We start from the raw sequence: 25,662 nt of genomic DNA, 5'->3' as shown, positions 1-25,662 counted from the left end.
TGTTTTCGTTTTTTTTGCTACTGCCAGCACTCCAAATTTCCAAACAACAGAGCTACGTGTTGAAATTGACCGGAATTCTCCTTTAAGATGATTATTACAAACAACTGATGTGATTTAGTAATGAATGTTTTTTAACAAAACATGAAAGAATAAGTAGTGACCACTAAAATGTTTAATTACAACTAAATCTGGGTTTACAGTGTACTATGTTTGATACATTGTAACTTCATAAGTCAACAATATTTCTGCTATAATGACTTCAAAACAGAAACGTGTACATGCATTTAAATGGTTGCTATTGTTCTGTATGTCATACTGTATGTGTACTTGTACTTTTTTTTATTTTCTGCTATTCTATGCTTCTACTCCACTACAATTCAGAGGCATTACATTTATTTGATACCTTCAGTTACTTTGCAGATTGAGATTTATAATACAAAGTATAATCAACAAATACATTATGATGTATAATTATAGGTAATGATAAGACTTTACTGATTACCAGGGGAAATTCACCCAGCAGTATATAAAGTCATCAAAATTAGCCCCACTTTCACCAGCTGCAACATTAAAGTGATCTTCATATTAATGCATCGATAATTACAATCCAATAACATGCAATATTCTGAAATGTGCCATTCAGCATAATAAGTACTTTCACTTTACTTTATATTTTGATGCTAATACTTTTGTACTTTTACCCAATACAAATTTGAATGAATGGCTTTAACTTGTAACATAATTCTACACTGTGGTATTGTGACTTTTATTGTGAGTTTTTATTCCAGCACTGTAAACTACAAATAATGCATAATTCTATGCCATAAAACTGTCTACATACTTTGTACTTCTTTATACAGAGATTACACAAATCTATTATTTTGTAAATCATTTTGAAAAAAAAAGAAAGTAAATCAGCATGTTATATGTAACAATTGATGAATCATTAGAGAATATTACTACCTCTGTGTCTCCCACTGAAGTCCAACCAGGATACCCGCACACAGGGACATGAAACATGAGTGCAGCAGTAACCTCATCACGCTTGCTGCATTAGAGCCAGATCCCTGCGTTTAGCACTGCCTGGGTCTATGATTTCATTACCGATGCTTGATTCAATACTAACAACTCAGATGTCTTCAGGTCAATTACTCAATGACAGCGCTGCAGGCAACATCATCAATCACCTGCAACAAACCCTCATCTCCCCTGTACGTCGCAGCAAAACCTGTCCTGTTCACTGTTACAGCACACTCCCAGTCCCTTTCCCCCCTTTTGAGCTCAGCTTGCCTGATATTGTACATACCACTCACTCCAGCCTGAAGCATCAGTGCCAAGTTAACAGCTGTAAAAACTATCATTTCACATTTGTATCCCAATTCTACTCGCTTAAAATCATTTTGTGCTTGGCTCTTTTGCTTGTACCTGTATAGTCACACAATAAATGTTGAAGCAGGTTTAGAGTGAGTTGTCTTCTTATGTGTTCTGCTGGGTTACTGAGAAAGAAAGCCATGAGATTGACAAGATTAGGTCACACTATACCTGTCACACAGAAACAGAGTTGTTCAGTTCCACTCATACAGTCGAAGAAGATGTATAGCTACAGAAACGTGAGCAAGAGTCCGCTGTCCTGCTATGGGTTAGAGCTTAGATCTGGCCCAAAAAATCAAGCCCGACCCAACCCGAGCCCGTGCACACTGTGTCCGAGACCGGCCCGGCCTGACACATTAACTGGAATTATGAGCCCGAGCCCGATTTCAACCCGACACTTTTTTAATACGTGGGCCGTTATAACTGACGTTCTCAACTACAATTCAGAGTTGTTTGAACTCAACGCATTTCTCTGTGAGAGCTTGCTTCGCCCTCATGCTTGGAGAAGTAACAAAAGAGGACGTTGAAGGCTGACTATCATCTTTTCTGCCACGGCGAGCCTGCTTCATGTGTCTGTTCATCATCCAAGTCCCCGTTTTATTTGCTGTCATAGGCGAGCAGCGTGCCGCACTTAGCTTAATGCACTCGACAAAGCCTACACATATGTTGTCACTGCCCACGACTTGTTTAAAATGGTTCCATACCTCCGACTTTCCTCCAAACTTGCTCAAAGGTAATTCTCCTGTTTTTCTTTTTTTCTTTACATCCTCAAGCTCCATGTTGCACTTAAGCTACACCATACAGCCCAGCAGCCCCGGTGTGATGTGTGCGAGAGGAGGAGACTCCGCGCATGACACGTGTTGCATTTTGTAACTGTAGTCCATGTAACTTTTTGGACACATTTGTTACTTTGGCCTAAATATAGCCTATATAGATAATATTTCTGATTATAGCTTTCTCCCCACCCAATTAGGCTAATAAAGTAATGATAAAAAAAAACACAAATGCTTGATCAAGGGCCTGGCCCGGCCCAGCCCGAGGATAGCGGCGGAAAATAACAGCCGGGCCGGGCTCGGGCCGAGAATCCAAACTCTACTATGGGTTCTGTGAGGCTGTACTTGAGCTAAATGCTAACGTCAGCATGCTAACAGCCTCACATTGACATCATGTTGATGTCGCATAGCAGGTTTAAAGGTATAATGTTTGCTCGCCATCTTAGTTTCGCTTGTTTGCATTCTAACATTTGCTAATCAGCATATAACACAAAGTACGACCGAGACTGATGGGAATGCTGTTAGTTTTGGAGGTATTTGGTTATAAAACTAAAATTGGAAACAAAATAAATAAATTGATGGTACTATAAGTAAGCACCACCACCACCACCAAATATATTTAAATGAAGGTATGTCCTTAGCCATGTATTGGTTTATAACTCAGTAAAATTCCCCCAAAACTATCTCTAAACTATTTCTTTAACCAAATCACACATATTTAGGTTATTCTATGTGATCTTCATTTGATAACCAATATAATATTTTTCACTTCCATTCACTGAGCTTCCCATGAAACAGTTTGGAGCCCCCCTGGGGAGACCCACCTCCCACTTTGAAAACCTCTGCACTAGAGTAAACTCAGGGGATCACTGAAGTCAGCTGCGTTGATCCTCTGGGGACTGTCAATTCCTGTGCAAAATGACATGGCAATCCATCCAGTAGTTGTTGAGATATTTCAGTCTGGCCCAAAGTGGTGGACTGACAGAGACAGATATCATCATCCCTATGTCATACCACTATGGCTAAAGAGGAGGAGGAAAGTAGAAAAAGAAAGAAAGGGAGAGCTCAGATCAAGTGGATTACACGCACAGACAGAGTGAAGGAGACAATAGGAGCTAAAGGGGACTAGTGTCATCTCCATTAGCCTGTTAAAGAGCTTGTATAGAAAGTCAGTAGCCTAAATTTGCAACTTCAATGATACTTGGGTCCATTAGGATATTGATCGCCATGTCAAAGAAACTGAGGCAACATAAACATCAGTCTAATGAGTTCATATTGATGTTTGAGCACATGCCTGCATAGGCAAACTGTTTGAAATCAGAATCAGAAAAGGTTTATTGCCACAGTAAGTTACACTTACGGCAAATTTGCCATGGTGATTGGTGCATACATAAACAAACACATACTAATATGAAATAAACAATAATAACAGAAACAAATATATACAAAATAGTTGTTCAGCATAAGGAAAAGAAGACTGAATGGATTGAGTGTGACATTGAAAGTATTTCAGTGTTTACACACCAGTTTTACAGACCTTGCTCACCATTTCCTTTCCTTTTCTTTGTAATATTTTGCTTCATGATTAAATAAATGATTTTCTTTGTGGCCAGTAGGGTGAGACGCAGACCAACCTCCCAGCTCTCAGCAGGGGCTGCAGTTAAAACTGGGGTAATGGCCTTGAACTGCAAGAGTTTGCAGCCTGAAACAGAGCCCTATGGTCACTTGCCCAGATTATTGAGCCATTACTACCGCTTAACTAGGGGAAGGAAATGGAACCAACCTCTCTTCAAAGGAATGGAAGTGAGCTGGTTGTAAACTGAAGTATTGCCTGTGTAGTACTGAAAGAAAAATAATGGTTTTCGCGTGTGATTTTGCATCATTGTCGATGCATTTCTACGTTTTCCCTCTGATCTCTAAGGAAGACAGTTGAAGGTAGATGGCAGATGTCAAGGTTGAGGCAGATGAGAGGAGACGGCACAAATAGCTGAAGAGGATGTGGAGGAAGAGGGACATGTAAAGAAAGGAGCAAAAGACCTTGGATTTACATAAGCGACTACTCTGGATCTGGCTGAGGATTTGCAAACATGCATAGCATATTCTAATAAAAGTGCACACACATGCACACACAGCCTCAAACGAAGACTCTGAGTGAGAACTGAATTTGAGTGATGAGGGGCACGTTCAAGGCCTTGCCACTGCAGACAGCTCATCTGTCGTCCTAAGAGATAAGAGGAGGATTCAGGCGGGATGGGTCCAGAATGGGAAGCACACTGTGTCTCTGTCTGCAGGCTGAGCATTGAAGATTAAAATCTTTCAATACCTTCCTTGAATGAAACAAGAAGCAATAACACAAAGTGTTTTCAAGGATTTGCTTGCAGTCATTTTCCATAAACTGAAAGGTGTGGAAGTTCAGAACAATATTTTTGTCAATTATTTGTGTGCATGGTATAGTAAATGACTAAATTAAAATAAAAGTTAGCATTTTCATGTTTTAAAATGCATGTGTATTGCCAAACTAAAACTCCAATGATACATTTTAGTATCCTATGTATAATCCTTTTATTGTTTCCATGAAACTAATTGTAAAATGGGGCACATTTTATTACAGTATGTACAGTAATATGCTTCCTGAACTACAACAAACATTAGGGAAAAATTCACTTTTATTAAAATAAAAAATATACTATATATATTAAAATAGAATATTACATTTAAAGAGCTAATTCAAATTCAGAGTCAAGATTCAGAGGCAAATGTGTGTGCATTTTATTATCTTATTGTATATTTTTTCTTCTTTTTAATTTTATATGCACAAATAAAGACACTTTGTTGTTGGAGTAATTAATAGCCAGCGTTTTAATTGCATTTTAATGTTGGCAATCATGGTTTATTTTTAAACATAAAAATTAAAACTGGAATTGCAAATGTACAGAATGTACTGTATGTCAAATATCAGCCACACATATAGATGTGCATAGCATTCAAAAACAACAACTCTTCCTTTAAGCAGAACAATACTTTATATATAAATACTCTACAGATTTCCACCATCTGTAATTTATTTCCACTCAACGAGCTGTTTAACCTATTTTTTTTCTTTCTTGCTCAGTCTGCCTTTGTGTCTTCTTAAAACCGCAGAGAAAAAGAATACCATCCAAGCACTTTATTCCCATCGCTCTAAAACAATGCAGCTGCTGTTTTGACGTTCTGATAGGACTGGATATTTGTTGCAACTTAAACCCAAAATGCAAAAACGCAGCTCATTTGTCAAAGTACGGAAACTGTGTTTGGTCCAAAATCCAAAGTCTGTTGTGTTCCCACAATGCTATTTTTGGTTGCTATTTAGATGCAGACTGTCCCAGAAAGTCACGTTTCGACTGCAGTCTGTGGGGATTTTGAACTTCCCCATGCAGCTAATTACAGTCATGGCTATGCTCTTATGCTCTGTGTCTATGAGGAACAGATGGACAAAGGGTTTGACAGTCTGACTCTGTGACACATTACTGCGCCAGCAAAAGATCTGGTCGGGGACCACGTCCCAGAAGTCAGAAAATATGAGAAGTTAGTATCATTTCAAAAGCAGGAGGGTGGCTGAGCAGATCATAAACTGGGTTTGGCCCGAAGACAGCAGCATACAATACAACTGCATAGTGATGACAGATGGTCTGTGAAAAATATGGGGTGTCTGCAGTACCAGGCTGTGAAGTGGCAACTGCCCAGGGTGTGTGGATACTGTATACAGTATCTCCAAACACTGGCTGAGGAAATGCTGATGTGTTGTTATAAAAGGTATACAACAGCTTGCCAAGATTGTGTGTTTAGAGAGGTATTCAAAGTTCAGTGCTTTCCTGAGTTAAGTGCAATTTTAGACCCCAAATCTAATATATGTTACAGAATTGTGATGCATGTTCACATCAGTTATGCATTTTCACGTTTATCATATAAGTACTTATGAAGTAGAAGAATCTCAATCAAATTTTCAAATCCAAATCAAATATTGATTTGGGTTGTCCATCACTGTAAGGCAGGCCACAGTAGATTAAAGTAAATACAGAAATATACTGCCATCTAGTGGATGAGTTAAGCTATTACAGATTTTAGGAGCTTTATGGAAATGGTAAAGGCATATCCTTCTATTCTACACCTGGCATTATGGGTTTTTAGTCCATTTTTTTGTAGTAAATATTTGTTATACTGCAAACTATGCATTATATAATGTTTCCCTATGGAGTGAAATATATTCATGTACTGGGGCTATCCTTACAGGGGGACTCTAGGGAATTAGTATTGCACTTCCATGAGTTAGGGGGGCTTCTGAAAAACAGATTCTTTTTTTTAAACGTGGTCAAAATCGCAGCAACAGAGGCCAAGATAGTCTGACTTCTAGCCCCTATGGGATTTGCGTCTAAAACCCTGGATCCTACATTTCCCATGATGCAATTGTCTTTCATAACCTTCCTACCTGATAAACGCTCACATCTTGTAAACTCCAGTTTGTAACGTTGTTGTTATTATAAATGTACAATATCTAGCCGAAACTGAGATGACATCATCAGAGGGATTTTCTCACAGTAAGGTCAAAGATCAAAGGTCCTACACAGCCAAAGAAGACAAAATAAAAAAATATTTAGCATATCCTAATACCTAGTATGTCAAATGCAGTATGCCAAAAATACCAGAAGATGTCCTCCTGCATTCTTTTCTGGCTATTCTGACCCACAATCCTCTGCACAGCAGAAGATACGTCACATCGACTGAGAAAGCACAAACAGCCTGATGACAGATCTCACGGCTCATTACTGCAACGGATATATGAGCAAGAGTGTCAAAGTTCAAGGCGCCGAAGTCCCAATTGTACTGTATGCATACTGCATGCAACAGTACGTACTTTGTAAGGGCAGTTGCAGTAAGTACTAAAAGTAAAAAGAATAAGTATGCAATCACATAACCAGAATGGCAGACTCAAACTTTAATGTGGTAAATAGAGGAAAAGTCATGCCTTGAGATATACAACTATGTTGTGCATTTCACTATCTGTAGTATTTACAGAGAATAAAGTAGGCTACTTAAATCCTTGGATAATCATTGCAAAAATTCTGTTTTAGTTGTTTTAAATGTTTGGTGTTTTCTACTCTCTCTCACAGCAGACATTTTGACCTGTCATAGCAGGAAAAGCACAGGTGTTACTAATAACATGAATAATGTTTATGTTCCACAGAAGTGTACTACGCCATGTAGGGAAGCCAGCATGCATAATATATGGACCTGACAGTGGTGGCACACCAAATGGAAGATTATATTTTGGGCATTTTTAGGCCTTTATTGACAGGACAGCTGAAGAAATGAAAGGGGAGAGAGAGGGGGAACAACATGCAGCAGAGGGCCGCAGGCCGGAGTTAAACCCAGGCCCGCTGCGTCAAGGAGTAATCCCCTACATATGGGCACCCGCTCCACCAACTGAGCTAGCCAGGCGCCCAATGCAGCCATAATTTACATTATTAGTTTCACCTGTGTGTGACATGTTCAAGTGCCTACCATGAGAAGGGTCTGTGCCATGTCCAGAATCCCTCGCTCATTCCCTCTCAGTGGTGGAAGAAGTATTTAGATCAGGGTGTCAATCATGGGCCACATACAGCCCAATTTGATCTCAAATGGGGGCTGTAGATATACAACTATGTTGTATAATAACCAATTATTAACAACTCAAAATATGTCCCTTTCTTTTAGTGTAGAGGGGTACAAGTAACCTACATAATGAACCATCCACAGTATTTACAAAACATGTTAATAGATGATGATGAACAGCCTGAGATATCTTTAGAAAAATTAGTGCAATTTCAACAATGTCTCAGTTTTCAGCTGTATTATGGTCAAGATAGAAAAGGAAGTGTGTTTGTCTATTTGTTGTTCTGTCTATCTTACACATAAGCTACTCTTCCTGGGGTATTTATTATTTCATTAGATTACATAAGCTGAAATACATACATCCATAACATTCCTGCTCACAGTACATCAAAAGAACAACAAAACATACACCAAAGGTACAACAAAACATAAACTTCTATACATAACATTCATACTCACAACTTAACAAAAAATAAACACAATACATCAGCACACAACACTCAACACAAGCCCAATACCAGTCAAAACAGTTGCTCACATAATCATTATGTCTTCATCATCATGTGTTCAATAGTTCATAATAGAAAGAAAGTACCTGAAAAATAAAATTATAGGTCATAAAAAAGAGAAAAGGGAATTTGTTTGTGGCGCTGAATATTCCTTGAATACTGAAAGGTGTTGTAAACACACCAGGCACACTGGCCACTGGAAATAGGAACTGGTAAATGTTTTTTTGGAAAACCCGACATTGTGTCTCCTTTTTTCCCTTTTTGACCACCAGCGGCTCATGCATGAACAGTAGCCTGTGCTTGACAGTGTGTAGCCTGTACTGTACGTACATAAGCACGTTGGATCTGTAATAGCGTATCCAGCATAGGGACTGCTACTCTTATTAGGACAGCGCAAGCCTCAGTGTACAAATAGGAATATTGAACATTTGGAAATAAAGCTTTGCTTCTTTGCTTTTCGGTAAATTTCACACTTTGCAAATTCAGTCAGTGGGCAGGATTAGACACTTTGGCAGGCCAAGGGCCCTATGTTTGGCACCCTTGATTCAGATCCTTTACTTAAAGGCAGGGTGGTTAAAAAGTTAAAAAGCTAGCAAGATTTGAAAGTTGCTTTTCCCCTGGGCTCCGTCTAACCATTCCTCCTGCCCTCGGGGCTCCGACCCACACACAGACGTGCATAGTGTAGTAGTTTACTATTAGTCTCGCTATGCCAGACCTTCCTCCACAACGCTGAGCTGCGGCGGAGGGTCTGGCTAGTCCACACAGCATTCCAGGATGGGAAAAAAATTGGTTGTGGTTTATTGGCATTTCTTTAAACCAATCACAATTGTCATGGGCGTCATGAGCGTTCAAAGGTTGTTTTAGTCGTGCGAGAGAAAACTCTGATTGGACGGATAGTCTAGCTAGCTGTCTGGATTTACCCTGCACAGATCTGAGGAGCAGTTAACCATAGTCCTCATAAATCCACCGGAGTTTAAAATTCCAGCACAAAGAAAGCGGAAGGTAAGGGACATCGGCGAAAAGACATGCATCCGGCGGAATTTCCTGCGGCACCGGAGCAATCCCGGAAGTGAAACGCCGTGGATATAGACTAGTTTACTATTAATGTTACTTATAAATAGTTTACATTGTAGTGAGTTACAGTACAAATGGAGATTTCAGATACTATTGAATCAACATCAAGATAAGCGGAGTCACCAAGTGCAAACATTCAGCAGGATATGACGGCCAGCACTATGTGGACGCTTTTCTCTGCTGTTGTAAAAACAGGCATGTCCTGTTCCCTGTCTTTAACTTTTATTCTCGTCAGCATTGCCAACTTGCTTTTTGTTAAGGAAGGAGTTGAAGTGTGACTTTATACACATCAAGCCTTAGTGATTACAATTACTGACTCATTATCACTTACCACCAGGAGATTATCCATTGTCTATCTTATTTGATATAATCAAAAATATAAACCCAGTCCTAACACAGGACTCTTTCTACCTCTGAGTCACTCAGTAATTCAAGTCAATTTAAAAAAGGAAATGATTTGGGGTACAGCCTAAAATAACATTTTCATTGAATTTGCCCATTGAAAGAATAATATGCTTGTTCTTGTAATTCTTGGAGGTTTCACAGAGGCCACAGGTCTCTTGCCAGTTTCAGTCCGTGTCTGCATTCCTCTGCAGCAGCAGCAGCAGCAGCAGCAGCAGCAGCACGACTGCTATATCTCAGGCTGAGACACAGCTTTGTCCGGCTCTGACTTTCACAGAAGCACATATGAGTTCCTGAGGCCGGCCAGATGTATCGAAATGACCTCTACAAAATGGAACTGTGTGCATACATGTTGGCGTCAGTGTGCACGCCCAGATGAACTAAATTGATGTTAAAATAGTGTTAAAACAAATAAAAGTTATTTTATAAGGTTGTAGGTTCTGGTAACTGTTCCTAAGGTGTGTGGAGGAGGTGAACTGTGCCAAGCAGTGAACAAAGTCTTTCTTTGTGTTTTCTGCATATGTTTTCTGTCCAGTACTCAGGGTGTGTGTATTGTATAATTAGAAATAATCACGTAGGAGTGTAAACTTTCCACATTTGTCCTCCTGAAGAACACAAACCCAGCTGGTTTCCCGTGGTCATCCTGGCACCATCACATACGCTCCAACCCGCTGAGTGACTACACTGTTGGTAAAAACAGAATACAGATACACAAAAAACAGTTCCAAGGAGACAATAAACACGCTCTCTCACCCAATCAGTTATTCAGCCCACAAATAGAAGCCAACCAAATTCACCCTTTGTACTCCAACGTTGTTTTTATGTTCAACAGACAACAAAATGTAAGCTTCTTCCGAGGCTGATCAGACTGTAAACGACAGTGGCAGATAACTCAAATGAGGCAGAAAATAATGACTATGTATGCTGGACGTGATTACATGGTTTGCTGGTTGCAAATGAACTATATAACCAGATAATCATATTTAAAAGGAGTATGACTGCATAAATGTATGAGTTGCATTAAAAAACAGTAGTTTTGACTAAAAGACAAGCCAGGGGCACAAAAAGGTATTATTGTATAAAGTACTCAGATGATAAAGAGGAAAACCTTTCCGAGACAATGAATAGAAGATATATAAACCACAAAGAGGAATGCTGCTACTAAAACATGCTAATAGGTGAGAGCTGAAGGATTTAAAAACAAGTGTGTCTGCAGTGAACCTGATGACAACCAGCTGAAAGCATTAAAAGAGAGTCGGCTTATGAGGGGCAGAGAAAGGAAAAGAGAGAGAGAGATCAGATGTGGATGGAAGGGGGAGAAAAAACACAGTCCTGAGGACAGACGGAGTGAGAGAACAGCAGGGATGAAGGTGTATAGTCAGCAGTGTTGGGCAAGTTACTTCCAAAATGTAATACATTATAGATTACTTGTTACTGTCATTTGAGGGTAATTAGTTATATTACAATATTACTGTCTCTGAATTGTAATGCGTTACACTACTTTTGCATTACTTTTTTTAAGATCAATTTTTTATTGCTTTTTTCCTTTAAACATACAGAACAAAGAAACACAAATTGAACAGGAACCAAAAACCCTCTCCCACCCCCACCCTCTGCAGTCTCGAGTAAAAAAAAAACACAACAACAAACCAACAGCAATCACACCTTGCCTAATCACTCTCCTCTAGTTCTTGTGGCGCTGAGGTCATTAGGTCCGACACTTGCTCTGCTGTATTCTTCCACAGGTTGATAGTCGCTGATTTGGCTTTGTTAATCCTTGCTGTAGAGAGCTCAAGCATAACTATGTCTAGAAAGTACACCAACCACTGTTTTATAAAAAGTGAATGAGGGGGGAGCCAGCGTTGAGCCATCATTTTCTTGGTTGCAGCCAAATTTTCCTCTGCCTCCCAAGCATGTGTAATTTAGAGTCGTCATTAAGTAACAAAACAATCGGGTCAGTAGGAATTCGATATCCTATCACATCAGATATTATTGATGTTGTTTTATTCCAGAACTCATGCACCTGTCCACACTCCCAGACCATATGCAGGAAAGTTCCAGTTTGTTCAGGTTGACAGAACGTGCAATAGGGAGTGGGAGTGACTTTAGAGACGTATCTCTTTTGGGGAGTCCAATATGTCCTATGGCATATGATGAAGTGGATATACTGGTGATTTGGGTTCTTGGAACAGTGGAAAATGTTGTCCCAAACTGTCTCCCAATTAATTGCGTTCCCCTCAGGGCTCAGCTCTCGCTCCCATTTCTTTACTATTGGGAGTTCTCCTATAGATACTTGCATCAATTTCGTATAAATCCTGGACACCAATCCTCTCACAGGAAAATTAACAAACCATTTAATAACTGGGTGTGCCTCAAGATTGTTTCCCCATGGCACTCCATAGCATTTTAGGGCTGATCTTAGGCGAAGATAAAGGTAGAAAGATGTCCTGGGGACCTCAAAACTAGCTCTCAGGTCTTCAAAACTCAACATACCTTTCTCATTGAATAGCTGGTCTAAAGTATAAATACCTCTGTCACTCCACTGGTTACAAGCAAAGGGTTTGTTCCTAGACATTAAGTGTGCATTGTGCCATAGTGGGGTATTCAAATGCCATGTATTGGTATAGCGTAGTTTCTCCTCTACCTGTTTACAGTTGGTCAATGTGTTGGTGATAATAGGGCCATATGCTAACATATACTTTTTTGGACACACACCTGCAAAGGCAAGGTCTTGCAGTCTTAGACTTACAGTGAGGTTTTGCTCTATTTCTCTCTATGGAACTGTAGATGAGGGGTCCATCCATACTCTGAGGGCCCGTAGTTGAAAGGCTCTGTGATACACTTTAAGGTTAGGGAGGGCCAGGCCTCCCGTGTTTGTGGTACGTTGCAGGGTAGAGTATTTTAGCCTAGGTTGTTTATTGTTCCAAATATACTGGTGGATTACGGTATCAAGTTTCTTCCAGAAATGTATTGGTGGGGGTAAGGGTATCATTGTACTTAAGAAATTCACACGAGAAACTATGTTCATTTTCATGTTCAACAGCATTCCTGGACCGTAGCGATGCCGGCAGCACAGACCAATTGGCCAGATCCCTTTGAACACAACTTAAAATAGTTTCATAGTTGTCCTGGACACCTCACGTGTCACAACAACTCACGTGTATGGTAATGCCCAAATATGTAATTTTGCTTTGAGTTGGTATTGTACCACTAATAGCTGATGTCACCTGTCTTTCAATAGAAGCAGATTATATTTATTCCAATTAATTTTATAGCCGGAAATTGAACCAAATTCGTTGAAGATCTTAAGAAGTTTTGGAACAGAGTCCTCAAGGTCAGAGATGTACAGCAAAATATCATCTGCAAATAATCATATTGAGCTGTTATTGGATTTAATCTGGATATTACATATTTTATTTTTCCTTATGGCTTGGGCTAACGGTTCAAGAGAGATTGCAATAGCATGGGAGAAAGCGGGCATCCCTGTCGTGAGCCCCGTCCGATGGGGAATGGCTGAGAATGCAAGCTATTGGTTGAGACTAAGGCCGTGGGATTCGCATATAAAGTACGTACCATGTCAATGAAGTTGGCCCCCAAACCAAGCCTCTCTATTACTTGCCACAAGTAGTTCCACTCTAGGCGGTCAAAAGCCTTTTCCGCGTCCACTGATAAAACTGTTGCCGTTGTTGGGAGGTTTTTGGCTCCTTCTATTACATGGAATAATCTGCGTACATCTGTCTGCAGCATGACGCTTTGGTATAAAACCTGATTGGTTGGGGTGGACTAGTTTCTCAATAAAGCGTTCTAGGCGGAGTGCCAAGACTTTGGAATAGAGCTTAATATCAGTCCCAATGAGGCTGATGGGCCTGTAGTTTGAGCACTCCGTAAGATCTTTGCCCTTTTTGGGTATGACAGAAATTGCAGTGTTGGTTTGTTGATGAACATCTCTATGGCCAAGGTTAAAGTTTGTAAAATGATAGGTCCTAATATGTCAAAGTACTGTAGAAGAAGTTCTGATGGAATTCCATCCAACCCCAGTGTTTTCCCTTTTTTAACTGTTTTTAATGCTGATTTAAGATCCTCTAATGTTATGGGTTGACCCAGTTCTTTGTGCTTTGTTTTAATTTCAGAGCCAACAATTTGTTTGGTTTACAATAATTTTGTCTCACTCTGTGCATTATGAACTCAGCTCTCCTTCTTAGCAGATCATTCAGCTCTACTCGACTTGTGACTAGAAGAGCATGGGTAGATTAAGAAAAACACGTCTTTAGAGACTGCTCCAGAGATTTACAACGTTCTTCCAACTCCACAATCCTTGCCTCTCTTTTTCTCTTCAAATTGACCGCAAAGGAAGATGTGAAATCTCTAATAAATCCTTTAGTTGCTTGCCAAATGTACGCCAGATCCGAAACTGAGTCTGTATTGATTGATATAAACTCAGCCAGTTTGGCTCTAAACTCTGCATAAAAAGCTGTGTTCTGGAGAAGGGAGTTATTGAATTGCCACCTTCTAGATATTTCTCCTAACATATCACAATGGAATGTGGTTATCAGTGCATTGTGATCAGACAGAATTGCTGTTTCTATTGCTATCATGTGGAACATTGCCTTAAGCTCATTGGCGCACAAAATATAATCAATGCGGGAGTGGGTGAGGTGACGTGTGGAAAAGAAGGTGTAATCCTTGCTAGTAGGATTGTGCATCCTCCATATATCTGTAAGACGGTGGGATTCCGCATGCTTTAAACATGTCCAATATATGTTTTTGGGCTTTCGTGTGATTGACCCACGATCTATCCTGATTTAAATCTAGTACTGCATTCATGTCTCCCCCTATAATTAGCGAATATTCATTGAGAGAAAGCAATTCATTGGTTAGGCGTGGGAAAAAGCTTTCATCATATGTAGACGGTACATATACCGAAACAAAGGCTATCTTCCCTGAAGGATTGCTTATCTCAAACACCTGAAAATCAGCGTACGTGTGGTTGTACCCTTGCTGTAAATTCTGTGTGCTCTGTCAATTTCGATGGTAGCCCTGTTCTGTAATAAGGGGACCCACACCGGTAACTGTTTTTGCAGGAATCCAACTGGGTCATCTTTTTCGCTGCCCTCTTTCAGTCCAACGATGCGCACATTGTTGTATCTCGATCTGTCCTCCATTCATCAAATTTCTTCTGGTCATCAATTCAGGCTCTCACCGTATTTCTCATCTGCCTGTTGTCTCCCTGCATCTTGTCTAATCGTTGTACCAGGTCCCGTACCGTAACTCCCTGCCTCTATAGCTCTGTCCTGATGTGCTGCAGCGAGGTGCAGGCATTCCACTAAGTCACTGTGGTTACAAACAAAATGATTGACGTCGAATAAGAAAGAATAGACCTGGTTTTTAATGAAAATGCGGAGGTAGGTGCGAAGCCTCAGTTCTGAGCAACCATTGCGTGGTCGGTCACGTGATCCTCCTTTTGCATTACTTTTGAGTTACTTTCACCAAAATAACAGCGGAAGTTTGACTTGGCAGCTAGCTTGTGAATTTCACCTTACGGATCGATAAAGTCTCCTCTTTATCCACTTTAATACATCATAGATTATTAATAATATTTTGTATAATTAATATGAATATGCAAAGTAACTAAAGCTATAAAAATAGGTAAGTAAAATGTACAATAGGCAAGTAGGAGAAAATGAAAATACTCAATTAAAAGTACCTTACAGTTGTATTGAAGTACGGCATTGTTGTAAAATGTTTGTTTAAAGCACTTGAATAAGAAATTCATGTTGTTTAGTTTAAAATAGTCTAAAGGAATGGTCAAGTATTTACAGTACTTGATTTACAGCTGATAAGTTAAAAAGGTACACAACCTTCTTGTTTAACAGTAATTTAGTTTTACTGCGAACTGTCACAGGAAGTGCTTTTATTTTGAAGTAGCCTACACGGAAGTTGTCTGTTGTGTACTCTTGCTAGCTTATGTCTTATTTATGTCCGTCAAGCTTAAGATGTTCACTTTCTTGTTTGTAAAACTGCAACATATTGAACAGTAAATGGTCACAGTAAAAGACAAGCGTTTTTGGTCGTCCTTCGAAGCCATTCCACTACAGGCATAGTTACTCTCCACGGCTGATAATGCAATGATATTTACGTGCAGCAAGCCTAAACATTAATTCCCAATATGTGTCATCTGTCAGCAGCTCGGACACACTGCTGTCTGCGCTGACATACCGTCACCTTTTGGGACACACAGTGGCGCAAAAAGTGGGTATGCACTATATGCGGTGCCGCATCATGGAGGAGCCTCTCGCTGCAGCCTGCGGGAAGGCAAGGCTTGACATCAAGCCCCGCCCACATCCAAGTAAGCCATTATTTTTTTGCATACGTCACTCCCCATACGCTCGAACGGACCAAGACAGCCTGGTAGCGAAGCTGATATAGCCTCTTGTTTCACATTAGATGATAGAAACTGATGTAGGCTAAACACAAACGACATTTCATGCAACAACAGTGAACTGTAATTGAGCCCGTGTACTTTTTCGTTCATTTGATTTCCGATTTTGAAACGAAAAGAGTGGTTCGGTGAAAGCCTTGTTTTCATGAGCTAGCTGCTAACTAGCTTGGAAGCTAACATCTAATGGCAGGCAGGTTGCTAATTAGCCAGTGCTAAAAAGTATGAAAGTACTGTTTGCGTGCTAGCTAAGTCAATGGTCAACACCTTTTATATTGTAACGTGAAAGCTCAAGCGGCGTTAGCTTCAGCTAAACCACAGCCGCAACTTGCACTGCCCCGTTAAAATGCAACTTCAACCCTCGGATATAACGGTAATCACGTAGCGATTTTACTGTATAGACATCTGTATGTGTGTTCAACCTTTTGAAATACTTAGATTATATTAGGTGTGTTACTGTGCAGGTCATTGAATGAAGCCGAATATCCGAGGAGCATCTCGCATGATTGTGAATTCTACTGAACCAGACTGAGAGACCATTTAAAGGCTCAGGAACCCTTTGCAGGTGTTTTGGATTAATTTGCTGATTGGAGTGTGACACTTTGAGCCTACAATATTGAACCTTTTCACAATATTCTAATTTTCTGAGGGTTTTCATAAACTGTAAGCCATAATCATCAAAATTATAACAAATACAGGCTTGAAATATCTCGCTTTGCATGTAATAAGTCTATATAATATATTAGTTTTATCTTTTAAATTGAATTACTGAAATAAATGAACTTTTGCACGATATTCAAATTTTTTGAGTTTCACCGTATGCTTCTGGTTAATAAAGCAAAATTGCCCCTTTGTACATTTGGTTGTAATGGAGATTGAATTATTGCTGTTAATATGACATTCCATAACGAAACAACACACCATTCTACTTTTGAGGGCTACGTTTGAACACATTGTCATCAAGCTTTAAAATGACCCATTTTTCAAATTTGGATATCATGTTCAAAATCAGAAATCAAATGAACGAAAAAGTACACCGGCCCAATTACAGTAACTACATGAAAACTTCACTGTTGTTGCATGAAATGTCATTTGTGTTTAGCCTACATCATCAGTTTCTATCATCTAATGTGAAAGAAGAGGCTATATCAGCTGTCTTTTTTTTTTTTTTTTTTTGTCTTCAAAAAACTTTATTATTCAAGTACAGATACATAAACACATTGAAAACATTAAATGCATACATACATACACGAAAAAAGGGCGCATGAAATTTACATTAAAGAGGTTGTAAGGCATTGTAAATGTTCAGAGTCCGGATGGCTTTCTTATTTGTCAGTCCTTTTAAAGTTTCAAAATATAATTTCATGTCATTTTTAAATTGGTGAATATTTTCTTTCAGACCATTTACATTTATGGATATAAAATTTTCCAAATAAAATTAAAATGAAAACATGGCATTTATCCAAATAATTTCCTTCATAGTAAAAAATGCTACCAGGCTGTCTTTTCCAAATAAAATTAAAAGATTCAAAATGAAAACATGGCATTTATCCAAATAATTTCCTTCATAGTAAATGCTACCAGGCTGTCTTGGTCCGTTTGAGCGTATGGGGAGTGACGTAAGCAAAGAAAATTGGCCGACTTGGATGCTGCAGCGAGATGCACTTGGCATCATGGGGACACCAAAGCGATGGCAAAGCCCGTCTACGGAAAGCCGTTCCACTCCCTATTCAGCCCCATTGTACCTACTTTGGTTGCAGTTCCACCAGAGTTCCACTGGGGGTGATCACGGTCCAGTGTAAAATGAATGGGACTCTATGGAGCTAGACGGCAAAATTTGTCTCTTTCACCTGATTGTCGTTGAGAAATCTCAGATTTGATTGTAGTTTTTGCAAGTTCAACATGGATTATAGGTCAAAAGTTGAATGAACGAGTACTTATGCCCTTTCGATTTGTTACAGGTTGAGTCGTTACGCCATAACATGCTAGCATTCTGCTAATGAATGCTGATTGGTCAGTGAAGGACTGATTACGATCGCAGATCCCCCTTGACGGCTTCCGAAGCAGAACCAGAATGTCAGAGTGAATATTTCAGCGTGGTCTTTAAAACATTAGCAAACCTCTTTCTAGCACGTGTATTAACAGGGAGAGCCTTACCTGTCAGCTGTGTTGTCGATGCCTCGAGAGAACAAAGGAAGCGACTCAAAGCTTGCCGTAAAGCAGTATCTCTGGCCATATATTTGTATGACATCTTTGACATTTTAAAAGGCTTTTTAGAACAAAAAGCCACTTTAAAAAAATCTAACACCCAGCAGTGTGTATTTTCTTAGCCTCCCCTTTCAAATGCAACATTCAAATTACTAGACAAAAAATTATATCCTGAGAAAAGTGGATTTTGAGGGGTATAGCTCCATAGAGTCCCATTCATTCTGCACTGGCCTGTGAGCGCCCCCTATATGGATCAAGAGTGGAACTGCAACCAGTTCAGAAGCCGGAAGTAACGAGAGAGTGGAACTTCTTCCCATATTAGAAATTCTTTGGTGATGGTAAAAAAATAAATAAAAAATAAAAAAATATTTTTTGGGTATTTTCTATGTAGCTGCTGTTGTGCGTTTCTAAATTATTTCTGCATTCCCTCAATGTTATATAACATTTTAGAGGACTAACAGGCTAGAGTAGGCGCCCTATCTCATAAGATTCCATCATAAAATTTGACATAGAAGGGGGCGGGGGGCGCAGTGAGCGCCGAGGTACGAGTAGTGAGTTGTCGTCTATGGAAAAAGATGGATAAAGCAAAAAAGCTGTCGGGAGCTAAAAATAGAAAAAGAAAGAGGGAAAAGGAGATGGCATGTCAAGGGATGTCACAGCAGTTAAATAAGTGGATGGTGAAAGGCAACAGGTAGGATTTAAAGTGTGACGTCTGTGCTTGGAGGCTTGCACATATTCATGTTAACAGACTAGCTAGCGTTTGCTAACACTGGGAATGTAGCAGCCAAATGGGGGTTTACGGCTAGCTCAGAATATGCAAAACCAAGGTTGCTGAGCTGAAAACTGGAAAATATAAGGTAGCATGTACAATAAATGACAAGAATCTGGAAAACATAACTAATGCAATAACTCTGGTTTACCATGGAATCATGCATAGATTTGCCACCAAACTTGGAGGCTTGCAAATATTCGTGTTAGCAGACTGTACTCAGACTAGCTAGTATTTGCTAACACTAGCAGCTAAAGTGGGGTTTACGGCTAGCTTAATGCAAACCAATGTTGCTGATAGCTACATTTAGATTTTGGTTAAACCCTATGGTACCAATCCCATGCATGACGTAAATATAAGGTAGCATGCGCAATAAATGACAAGAAGCTGGAAAGCATAACTTATGCAATAACTCTGGTTTACCATGGAATCATTAATATATTTTTGTTTTACCATTAGCTGTTCATGTTAGCTTAGGTCTAACATTAGGTGTAGGGGGAGCCACTTGATACCAACAGATTAATTTCTTAATATTATTAAAATGGAAAAACTAATATGGAAAATCTATTACATAATGTTTATTTGACAATATGTCTTAGTGGAGAAGAACACAGGCAAGGAGTGATTGAGACAGACATGAGGTCGGCGATGGCATCAAGTAGAGATGAGACCAGTGATGACATCAGGTAGGAGTTCTATTAGACCACACAAATATATATATATATATATGGTAGTATATATATATGGTAGGCCTACAGTGGCTGATATACTTTAAAATAAACCTTTATTATTTAAAGCCCATACATGATGATGTCCGACACACTGGGTAGTTGCGCCTCTGGAGACACAGATGTTGTCCGTACCGTCTCTGGTTCTGGCTCTGACCACGGGACAGTGACGGGACCAGGGGCGTTTCTAGGACTTGAAGAGGTTCGGGGCTTAGCCCGGACCCATTTAAATAAATTGAATGCTATGCAAAACTGCAATTGGCTTGCCCAGCTTTTTAATAGCCAGTATGTTCATTTTAGCTTCCAGTTTGTAGATGTAAGTTAGATGGCCCCAACATTTGGCCTAATCATAACTGGCCTGGCAACCCAAAGGCCAAGGTTTTGTTTCCAGATTTGTCTGGTGACTTACGATGCGGGGGGTGAGCACTGAGCATTAAACACTTCATTTCCTGCATTCTGGTGAATTTGAATGCACCTATTACTACCTTTTTCTGAATCAATACGCAGGAAATATCTTTATGTAAAGGGAAACATAGATTACAATCCGGATATAAAAACATAATGGAATATATTGCAGTAAGGCTCTCAGGCATTCTGTATTGCTTTCAACTATTTATTCTCCTTTGGATCGACTTTTCTAATTATATCTGAGTCAGCACACATGTAGCCTAGGCATAATTTACTCTAACCTTCTCTTTTGCATCTTTTGTTGGGGAAGTAACCTCCTTAAATGTGCACATGACAATTATTCACCTCAATGATACATTAATTCATTTTAATTTATTAATAAGCCCCTGGACTGTAATAGTTTGAGCAAGATTTCTGCTCATGTCCAAAACTTTGTGCACATTCAAAATATAACTCATCCCATCTGTGTTCTCTGAGATTTGGAGGTTGTGATATTTTGAGAAAAATAAAGTTTAGAAGTTTTAGAATGAAGTCACTATATTTTAGATAAAGTCTGCTGTGCAATACGTGATTGCTCTGCTGATACGGTAGATCTCAGACCGTCTGACAGACATAGAGCCCCGTTTGAGACTCTGGTCTCTGAATGAGACAATGTTTAGGGAAGTGGCTGAACGCTGCTCTACATCGGAGGTGGAAAACCAAAACTACGGCAGAAATACACAGAGCACAAACGCGACACATCTTGACAAAATCTAAAACCCTTTCATTGAACAGTGATTGAATTTGTCTTGGCTATACAGTGTGCTCCTTGGTTTAGCTGTACTGTTATATTAAATGATAAAAACACTGATCCCTTATCGTTTTAGTTTTTAATGAAAACAAATTAACAAAAAATATTGTACAAGCCGTTTTGTAACATGGATGACATTATGTTTTATGTTATTGGACATGAACATTTATCTCAAACATTTCACTCAGCAGAGCTGAAGCCATCCTCCTCCCTGCATGAAAACTGTCTTGAGGAAGGCATCTACTTTTTCAAAGCAATACCAAGAGTAACACCTTTAAATTTAACAGAGCAAAATACAATACAGCACAGTTTGGAAAATGCAATAGAAAATAATTGCCATATGATACACTTTTGTAGGTTAAATACTGTGTCTTTCAAGTTTTCTTTTACATTTCACTTTTACTCTTATCCAGCCACAAGAATCAGACACCATGTGCACCTGTTTTTAATAGGAAAACAATGGGAGGTTCCAAAAGTGAAACTCATATTCCTCAAGGAATGAAAAGCATACTGCTGAGATATTCAGACCAGCTCTGCTCAGGGAATTCCTTTTGTCTGATTTTGTGGTTTCTTGGTTCTATCATTCAGTAAAAACATCAACGGAGGGTTATGACGCACTGATAGCTGCGGTACAACAATTCTGATGGTTGAATTTTCTGCTTTTGGCTATGGACAATTTTCCATTGACAGGAAGTCAAAATTTAAGAATGAAATCCAAACAGCAGTAAAAAGCACTTCGTCATAAATGGCTGAAGTCACCTGTAGGGCATCTGTCATCCATTTGAGAAGGAACTCAGCTGGTAAACATTTGACTTCTTTGTGCAGTTGACTGATGTGTGATTGTTTGGGTTTGTCCAAGTTTTCCAAACAATTGCCTCTCGCTGCCAGCTGGAGCTGCCAAGCATTTGACTGTTCCCTACATGTGATCTAAGCACGGAGAGCTCATACTTTTTGCAAACGCCACTTACATTCACAGAATACGGGCCATCAGTATCAGTGTGTGATTACAGTCTGGCTCATCCAATGTTCTCCCAAAGATAGACACACTGCAATGCATTTCAATGAACACAATCAGATTCCATTTAATTAAAATGTATAAAAATGTCTTTGGTCAGATATATCATGTATTTCATCTGTATGACTGAGAATTGGAGTACTCAATCCTGATAAATATTGCAAACCCTTACTGGCCTTATTAAACTTAGATAAATAGAGATCTTTATCTCAACATTATGACTGACCTGTGTGGGTTATTTGATCCTGCAGACGTCTATTAAAATATCATCATCTTGTTGAACTTGTTGAGCCTGACATAAACAAGAGGATGGCCACGAGCGAAGAGTTGGCAGTTGGGTAATTGACTCCGGCTTAGACAATTAATGGATTTTTTTAAAGTGAGTTTTAAAACTTCCCTCCCGTTTTCTTTATCTCACTAATGATGAACACCATAAGCTGGTCATAACAACTTTACTCCAGACAAAGCGGTCTGAATTCCTGCATGACAGGCTAGCTCTCTGTCTGTCTCCATTCATATGAGTTCCTCCCCCCCGTCCATCTGTTCTCTTTTTCATCTACCCAACATTGTAACCTGAAGCCTATCCTCAATGCCATATTAAATTAAAGTGCTTGAGCTCCAGATTTTACACCATTAAAGATGCTCTAAGCGATGTCACGTGTTTTTTTAGGCTACAGCATTTTTTGTCACATACAGCAAACATCTCCTCACTATCCGCCAGCTGCCTGCCCCCTGAACACACTGTAAAAAAAATGCGGTCTCTGTAGACAGCCCAGGCTCCATAAACGGCAACAAAAACAAACTGTGCCAACCTGCACCACGAAACATAACAAACAGTGTTCCAGCAAATAACCGACAAGAAGGATTTGAGGGTGGGAGTTGGTGCGCGGAAGGGAGGGGGAGGGTACGGGATGAGGAGGAGGGGGGTGGGGGGCGAGCTAGCCTCTGTTTTGTTTGACAATACTTCGAACGTCAACAAGAAGTGACATCACCCAACATTGCTTAGAGCACCTTTAAATACAGTTAAAAGAAGGGTAGCGCATTCTGACATTAGAAAATATTCATCAGAATGAACTACTTCAACTATTAATGTAGTTAAAATTAAAGTAGCTTATTCTGTGAGGTAGAAAATATTCATCAGAATGGACTACTTCCACTATAAATATAGTTAAAAGTAGGGTAGCTCATTCTGTCAGGTTGGAAATATTCATTAAATTAGACTTCTACCACTATTAATGTATTTAAAAGTAGGGTAGCTCATTTAACAGGTAGGAAATATAAATCAGAATGGAGTACTTTCTCTATGAATGCAATTAAAAGTAAAGTAGTTCATCCTGATATGCAGTGAATATTTATCAGAATGGACTACTTCCTCTATAAATGAAGTTTAAAGTATGGTAGATCATTCTGTCAGGAAGAAAAAAAATCATCAGAATGGACTATTTCCACTATGATTATAGTTTAAAGTAGGGTGTCTCATTCTGTCAGGTTGGAAATATTCATTAAATTAGACTTCTACCTCTAGAAATGTATTTAAAAGTAGGGTAGCTCATTTAGACAGGTAGGACATATCAATTAGAATGAGTACTTTCTCTATGAATGCAATTAAAATTAGGGTAGTTCATCCTGACAGGTAGTGAATATCTATCAGAATGGACTACTTTCTCTTTAAATACAGTTAAAAGAAAGGTAGTGCATTCTGACAGGTAGGAAATATTCATTAGAATGGAATACTTCCACTATAAACAGGGCTCCAGACTAACTTTTTGCCTTGGTTGCACTGGTGCACCTAACTTTTTCATTTAGGTGCACCAGCACAAAATTTAGGTGCACCCAAATTTTTCCTCGCCTTTAACGCCACAATTTCAAGGTCACCTTTTTATCACGCTCCATATACATTCATATATATTATGTAAATGATTTCAAACAAGAATAAGGTGTAGGTAAATACTTTTTTATTTGAAGCACAATTATACTGTATATAAAAATGTATTTATTATTTGTATAAAAATATAATTTATTAATTTAATTTAATTAATTTAAATGTCGAGAGCTAAGGTGAAACATCTTCACGAGCAAATAATATTATTTCACACGCGCAGACCGAGAGCGAGGAAAAAACAGCAGCGAGCACGAAAAACAGCTGCGAGCAGGAGCTGCGAGTGCACAAAACAACCACTGGGGGGCATACTCGCTCTCGAAAGTGAGTTCTGCTCCTGTGCTTTTATTCTGCTCGCTCGGAATGGTGGTTTGTTCGCTCGCGGTAGTCAACTTCCAATTTTGACAGGTTGTGGGAGGGAACAAACGCTGGCCCTCTTGTGATTGGTCATTTCCCACACAGAAGCCCAGGAAGGATGGACCTTGGTCTTAGATTGACAGAAATCATTCCAAGAAAGCCAGGGGAAAAGAGGCCTTGACGGAGACAAGAGGAGGGTGGTTTATGAGGTAAGTCGCTGTTGGCTAAAGCTGGTCATATCTGCGGAAAAAACAAGCAAATAAATACAAAGCAGTACCAAAAAGCATGTTAACTACTTGAACATAAATGTTCCTCTACTTTCATGTGGCCAGCAAATTTCTCAATGACTCTCTGATTAAAGTCAATCATCTCAGTAACAAGTCTTTTTTCCATGGACAGCATGGCCAGTGCATTCAGCCTAACTTTTAGCAGAGTCACAGTTTCGGAAAAGACTTCTTCGAGATTATTCTCCATAAACAGCTGGAATAGTTCCACAACACCAAGGCTGGCAGGCTTTGAACTCTTCCTTGCTATAGATGAGACTGAGCTTTGTCTTCAGCTTGCTTCCACTGAGCATCGGGTACGCTTTCATGGTGTTGCTCAATGCATCTTCAGGAAAGGTATCCTTGTACTCCTCAAACCTGTCCCCCTGCAACAAGGTGGCGCAGATAAGGTGGTCTGTGAAGGAGAAACGCTCCCTAGTGTGTCCCAGGATGGTGTCACAGACCTAGGCCACTAGTTGTCTCTGTTGCAATGACTTTCAAAAGAAAAATCGTCCCATACAAGACACAGTAGTTTTTGGTGGCTTCATATTTCATTTGATCATTTATTTTTATGTTGCCAATTTATTATTTTCAGGATGCTGTTGTATAATATTAAAATTATGATTTTTGAAAGGATTTATACCAAACAAAAATGTTTTGAGTCTGCAGAATAGTATATGTGGGCAGGACATCTCTGCAGCACAACAATAATGTAAAATGGTAATTCGACTGATTTCTATAACGCAAGAAAGCTTTTTTGCACACCTCTTTTGTCGGGCAGGTGCGTAGGACATGATCAAAAGTAGCAGATCAAAAGCTTAGAGAAGAGTCCCGCACACTAACCATTACGCAAGCAATAATTTATTTAGAAAAATACACAACGTTTCGGTCTCAGACCTTCATCAGGTGAATTCACACATTCACCTCAACCATAGCCTTAAATAGTTTGGTTGACTAACCAGGACCTATCAGGTCAGGCTCTTGAATGACGTCATTCATTCACAAAGTGGCACTCCCATCACGGACCGTGAACAGGAAAAGGCAAAAAAAAT

The sequence above is a fragment of the Sander lucioperca genome, chromosome 7, assembly GCF_008315115.2.
Source record: "Sander lucioperca isolate FBNREF2018 chromosome 7, SLUC_FBN_1.2, whole genome shotgun sequence".
Lineage (NCBI taxonomy): Eukaryota > Metazoa > Chordata > Actinopteri > Perciformes > Percidae > Sander > Sander lucioperca.
This window is presented reverse-complemented; position numbering follows the sequence as displayed.